This window comes from Zosterops lateralis, assembly GCF_965231275.1.
Source record: "Zosterops lateralis genome assembly, chromosome: 20".
NCBI lineage: Eukaryota > Metazoa > Chordata > Aves > Passeriformes > Zosteropidae > Zosterops > Zosterops lateralis.
The window spans coordinates 5,996,290-6,002,289 of NC_139780.1; positions in this window are offsets into that span (position 1 = coordinate 5,996,290).

Sequence of the window (6,000 nt, forward strand, 5' to 3'; positions counted from 1 at the left end):
CCCGCGGAGGCGGGGCTAAACGAGAGGGTGTGGGATCTGTTATGGGGGCGTGGTCTCGGCCATGAGGGCGTGGCCCCATATGGGGCGTGGTTTCGCTAGAAGGAGTGGCCTCACAATGCGCCGTCTCGTGTGGGCGTGGCCTCACGGGGGCGTGGCCGTACCGGGCGCGGCCAGCAGGGGGCAGCACGGGGCCGCGTGCGGGAGGCGGGAACGCCCCCGGTGTCCCCCCCCATGTCCCCCCGGGATGGGGTCCCCTCCCTCACAGATGCCACGCCCCGAGTATCCCCTTCCCCCGTGTCCTCCCCTCTCCCAGGTGTCCCCCTTTTTCCCGAATGTCCCCCCCTTCCCCATGTGTCCCCCCTCCACGGGTGTCCCCCCTACCTGGGCGGCCCCTCCCCCGGGTGTCCCTCTCATCCCTGGATGTCCCCCCTCCCTCTGGAGGACGCACCCAGGCCGGGCTGGGATTGCTGGGGGGTGGCCCCAGGGGCTGCAGCCTCCCCGCGGCTCGGGGTGACTCTGGTGCCGCTGCCCACAGCGCCTGGACCCTCCCCTGCCGAAAGAGCTACCAGGGGAAACATTAGCCCAGGATTTATTGGTACTGTTATCATAATCATCATTATTTTTTATTATTATTCTGGTGCAATCTGCCAGCTCGGCGAGCTCTGGAGAGCGGCAATAACTGAACCCGCCTTGGGTTTCCTATTTACGTATTTATTTTATTCCGGTGGAGCGCTTCCAGATTCCAGCAGGCGGCCGTGGCCCCGGGGCAGAGGGGGCGAGGAGGCCGCCCCGGCTGGGCATTCTTTTGACGTGCTGTCACGGTCCCCCCTGTTTCCCACCCTTCCCTTCCCTACACAAAGTGGGGTGTCAGGGTGGGGGACCCAGTGCTTGCAGCCCCTGGACTCTGAACCCACGTTCAGGGCAGGGCAGAGCCCTTTGCTGGGTGGCTAGTGGCCCTGGTGGCACCGGGACTTGGTGCTGTGCAGTGACACCTGGATGGGCATCTGGCCTTGCAGCACAGCAGGCCCCCCGGGTCGGGTTTGGGGGTGTCATCCCCCTCTTTGCCTGAGTAGGGGTGGAAATAACCCCATCCAAGCCTGGGTGGGGAGCAGAGGGGGAAAGCAGCAAGGACGAGTGAGGGATGGTGGGGATTTGTCCCTCTGCATAGAGGGGTGAGTTGGTTTGAAACCAGAGCAGCCCTGCTGTGGGGATCCCACTTCAGGTGGGCTGGGCAGCTGAGATCCTCTTTGCAGCCCCAGTGCCTCCTGCTGCCACCAGGTGAAGCCAGACCCTGGGCCCTCTGCGCTCCCAGTAAAGCCCAAACCCTCCACAGCCCAGGAAAACCCAGGACCCTCCACAGTTACAGTGGCAGCACCAGACAAAACCCCATCTCTGTCTGTGTGGCACTGGTGGGCACCGTGCAGGTGTCCACAGACACCATTCTGGGGAGAAATCACTGCTCCATCCCCAAGGAGGCCTGGCACGGCAGGGTCACCCCACCTCCACCTCTGACCCCAGCCGTGGGTCCCCAGAGAGGGGACACTAGGCTGTCCCAAAGGGCTGTGCCAGCCCAAATGTGCCTTTTCAGGAGCCCCACGGAGGCTTTTCCCCCACCCTGGTAACCCCCAGCTTGAAAGGAGGCTTTGGGGACACAGTGTGGGACCAAACCTGGCTCCAAACCAGCCCTGGGAGGTGACAAACCAAGAGATCCATGGCCTGAGCCCTTCCCACCAGCACAGTGAGTCCTTCCCTGGAGTGTCCCTGCCATGACCACACCACAAGGCACAGACCCCAGGGAGATGATTCCCCATCCCCACATTTCCTGGGAGCAGAAATTTGGCCAACAGGGCCATTGCTGGCCCCATGACTGGATGGGGTGTTTGAGTGCCTGGCTGGAATAACAGCCCTGGGCTCTGCCCCCTTCCTCCCCATGGCCTTGGTGGGGCGGGCTCAGAAGAATGTGAGTTGGCCATCCATCAGGGAGACACAGCAACAGCCAGCCGAAGAAAGAGGGGCATTTTAGGAGGAAAGCCAGGGAAATTTGATCATTAAGAAATCCTCCTGGCTGTCTGGGGGAATTTAATTAAATTGCTGGAAAGGGCTGTAAGCACATCTGGATCCAATATGTGCCGCTTTGATTTTTTTTCTTTCTTTCTCTCTCTCTCTCTCTTTTTTTTTTTTTTTTTTTTTTTTTTTTTTTTTTTTTTTTTTTTTTTTTTTAGTTCTCTCTTCCCATCTCGCTGTTGAAGGTGGTGGGGGGGGAATAAAAGGGAAATAGCAGAGTCACAGAGTATTGGTTCATCTGGGACTGACTGGGATTCCTGGCAGGGAAAGAAAGAGAGGGAGAGAAAGAAAGAGCAAAAGAGAGGCAGAAAGAGAAGGAATGAGAAAGCCGGGAGAACAAGCTTCACCAAGGGGCTGGCTGGGGTGTTTTATAATGCCACTGTCCACAGAGACAAGGAGCTAGGAGGCAATGGGGGGAGCTGTGAGGGCTGGAGGGGAGAGGAGGAGGAGGGGAGCCAGCGCAGGGCATGCTGTACTCTTGGGGTCTGGCAGGGATGGAGGGAGAAAGAGGAGTTGCTCAGTGAATACAGAAATACCATTCCTTCTGGGACAGGCAGGGCTGGGCATGGGGGACTCCTCCAGCAGCTGCCCCTGGCTGTCACCCCTGTGGGTGGCACTGCCCTGGCCCTGCCTGATGTCCTGGGGGTGGAGGGGGTGCTCTGACCCCCAGCCTGGGCAGGACAAGGGGCTGGGCACCCACACACCCCAGGAGCCAGTTTCTGGTCTTGGCCAGGCACTGCCAAGGACCCACCATCCCTCACACTCTGCTCTTTCCCACCTCCTTACTCCCAACATCCTCCTCAGGGCGCAGCAGAGGTGCAACTCCATTGTCAGGAAAAAACTGGGCTATGGATGAGCCAGCCCAGCTCCTCTGCACCAGGACACCCACAGGGCAAGATTTTGGGAATGTTAGGAAGGAACACCTGGGTACCACAAGGAGCAGCACCATCCCAGGCAGTGCTCCAAGGGGGCTGCAGCCCCAGCCCATGGTTTTGGGGTGAGGAGGGGGCTGGGGCTGGCAAAGCACATCCAGATCTGTGCCATGCTGAGCACCAGGGAAGCGCAAGATGTGAGCACAGCATGAGAGGAATATCAGGAAACCCCTAGGAAAACACAAAGTGAGATTACCAAAAAATGTAATTTTTTTTTTTTTTTTTTTTTTTTTTTTTTTTTTTTTTAAGAGGAAGATGAAGGACTGGCAAACAGAAACATGTTATCCCAAGGGCTGCAAACCTGGCAGGCTCTGGCCATACAGATCCTCACCCTGAGGATCTCACCCCTGCCAGTTCAGTGCCTCTGGTTCAGCAACCCAACAGCTCTGGCCCAGCAAAGCCAGACTCAGAGCTCACACCCAGCTCAGCAAAACCCAAGTGCCCAGTGCCAGGTACAGATAAACCTGCTCAGCTTTATCTCTGCACCACCCACGTTTTGCCCAAAGCCAAGAGTCACTTTGCCAGCTTCGAAGTCCATTTTAAAACCCATTTTTTACTAAAAATATAAATGAGAAGAACTTGCACGAGCAGGTTAGGAAACACCAGGACCAGGTCTTGCTTGGGATGCCTCATGTGGCTGGTGGTGTTAAAAAAAATGATGCTGAGGGAGGGAAAAAAAAGGGCAAATCCTACAGCTAAAAAGGAAATTGCATTAATACAGATTGTTTTATTTAAAAAAATCAAACCCTGACCTCTACTTCAAAAAAGTCATTAGACATTCTCCTTCTGAAAGGCCGACAGGGGATATTACTGAAAGGCCAGTTAATTTCTCAATGACTTACTGTTCTTGCTCTGCTCATGGAAATGTGTAAAGAGTTGGAGGGTAATTTAAGGCACCCTGCAGAAAGGTGTGTAAATCTTTGCATGTCTAAAGAAACTTTACCAGACCGCTAGGACTGGGAAAAAGAGAAAATACTTGCCCTCCTTTTTTTTTATTTCCTTTTTTTTCCTTTTTCTTTCCTTTTTTTCATTTTTTTTTTTTTTTTAACTTTCCTTTGGAACTCTGATCCCCTTTGATCATAAAAAAGGTCGTATTTCAACCAAAAAAATATCAGCAATCACAGGGCCCGAGGAAGTGCGAACCCAAGGGGGTTTCACCGACGATTATTCCCTCCATTTAATTATTTAATGCCACGGGCTGAGGGAAGCCGTCTCCCCTGGAAAAGCCAGACAGTTCAAGAATAAGGTCTGGCCCTAAACAAGGAGGAGAAAGAGGGTTATAAACGGGGATGGGGCTGCTCCATCCCCCACTTCTGCCCTCACCCCTCCATGGGCCAGGACCAGCCCCCCCCAAACAATCACACCAAGATGTTCCCAGCCCTGGAGCCAAGAGGGGGGTGCTGGGGCAAGGATTGGGGTCCTCACTGCCCCTGGCCCCCCCAGCAGCCCTGGCCAGCCAGTGCCCATCATTGATCACTGTCCTCCAAAGGGGAGGGCTCCAGTCCCCAGGCTGATCCCTGAGCAGTTTTTCCTGGACATGGGCTCAGTCCCATCCTGGGAAGGGTCTGTCCCTGCAGTGATGATGGAGAAAAGCAGGATCAAGCAGGGACCTGGGCAAGGAAGGGTGGCACGAGGCTGTGCTGAGCCTGGTGGTCCCAGGGGTGATGCAGCCCTGAGAGCACAGAGCAGCCAGGAGGGCTGGGGGCAATTATTTTGTATTCTAAAATACACACAGAGTGTACAGCACTGCCCTGGCACGGGGGACAAGGGACATGCCCAGCTGGGTGCTGGGCAGGGCCACAACTCCCATCTTTGGGAGCATTCTCAGGGAAGCAGGAGCAGGGGCAGTGATTTACACAGCCGAGGGGACAGAACCAGACACCAGAGCTGACTCCCAAAACGCCCCTAAGGCCAGCAGATTGGACCAACAGAACCAATAAATGGACCCCCCCACACACAAAAAAATAAAAAGAGGGGGAAGGGAGGTTGGGCTGGCTTGTTTGCACACTGGAGGAGCCCCCCGCAGAGCTGGAGAGAGCCAAAATCTGCCTTCAGCTACACCCCTTCCAAGCTGGAGAGCTCTGGAAAGCTGCTTCCCCATCAGGAAGATCAGATTTGGCAGCACTGGCTGGCTTAAAAATCTGCACGCCTCCGACTTGAAGGGGAAGGGAGCGCAAGAAAAGCTTTCGACAAATGTTAAAATAACTCAGCCAGGGGTTTGCCTCCCTGGGCCGTGCTGGAGCAGCGATGTTTGTGAGCTCAGAGCCGGCCGGTCTCGCCCGGAGGTTTCGCGTGGAACCCCGCGCAGCCCTGTCCATCTGTCCCCGCAGCGGCTGCAATCGAGGGGAAGGAATAATTGTTTAACCTCTTCAATCTCTGCTGATCGCCCCGAGCCCGGCCCTCTCCGGGCACCAGCGACCAGCCCCGGGCTCTGCCCCTCTCCCTCCTCCCTCCTTCCCTCCCACTGCCTCCTCCCTGCATATCTGTGTGTATCTCTGTGTATATAGATATTATATATATATATATATATATATATATATAATTTTAAAGAGGAAAAACTCCTTTTTCCCGGTGGCTGGTTTTCATTAGGGAGGTTTCTTTCTAACCTCAAGGGAAGCAGCCTATGAGTTTTTAACTGTGGTGCAGGACGTAATTATCTCATTAAGGCGAGAGAGCCAGGCTTTTCCCAGGAGAGGTGACCTTGCTCCGGGCTTGATGGGGACCGGAGGAGGGGGGCGGCTGGAGGTGGAGGGGGGCCGTGTCCCCCGCTAACCTGCGGGTCACCTCTCCCTGCAGCCCCCGCTCCCAGCCCACCCCATCCCTCCCCACGGAGCGCAGCCACTTACACTTGTTGATAGAAGCACTTAAAGCGGGGCTGGGGGGGTGTGATGTGGATGGGGTAAAGGGGGGGAAGCGGGTCTCCCCTGTCTCTGCCCCCCCTCTCCCGGCTGGGCTCGGGCCCTGGCAGGGGGCAGGTCGCAGGGCCGGGGGGGGCGAGGGGCCG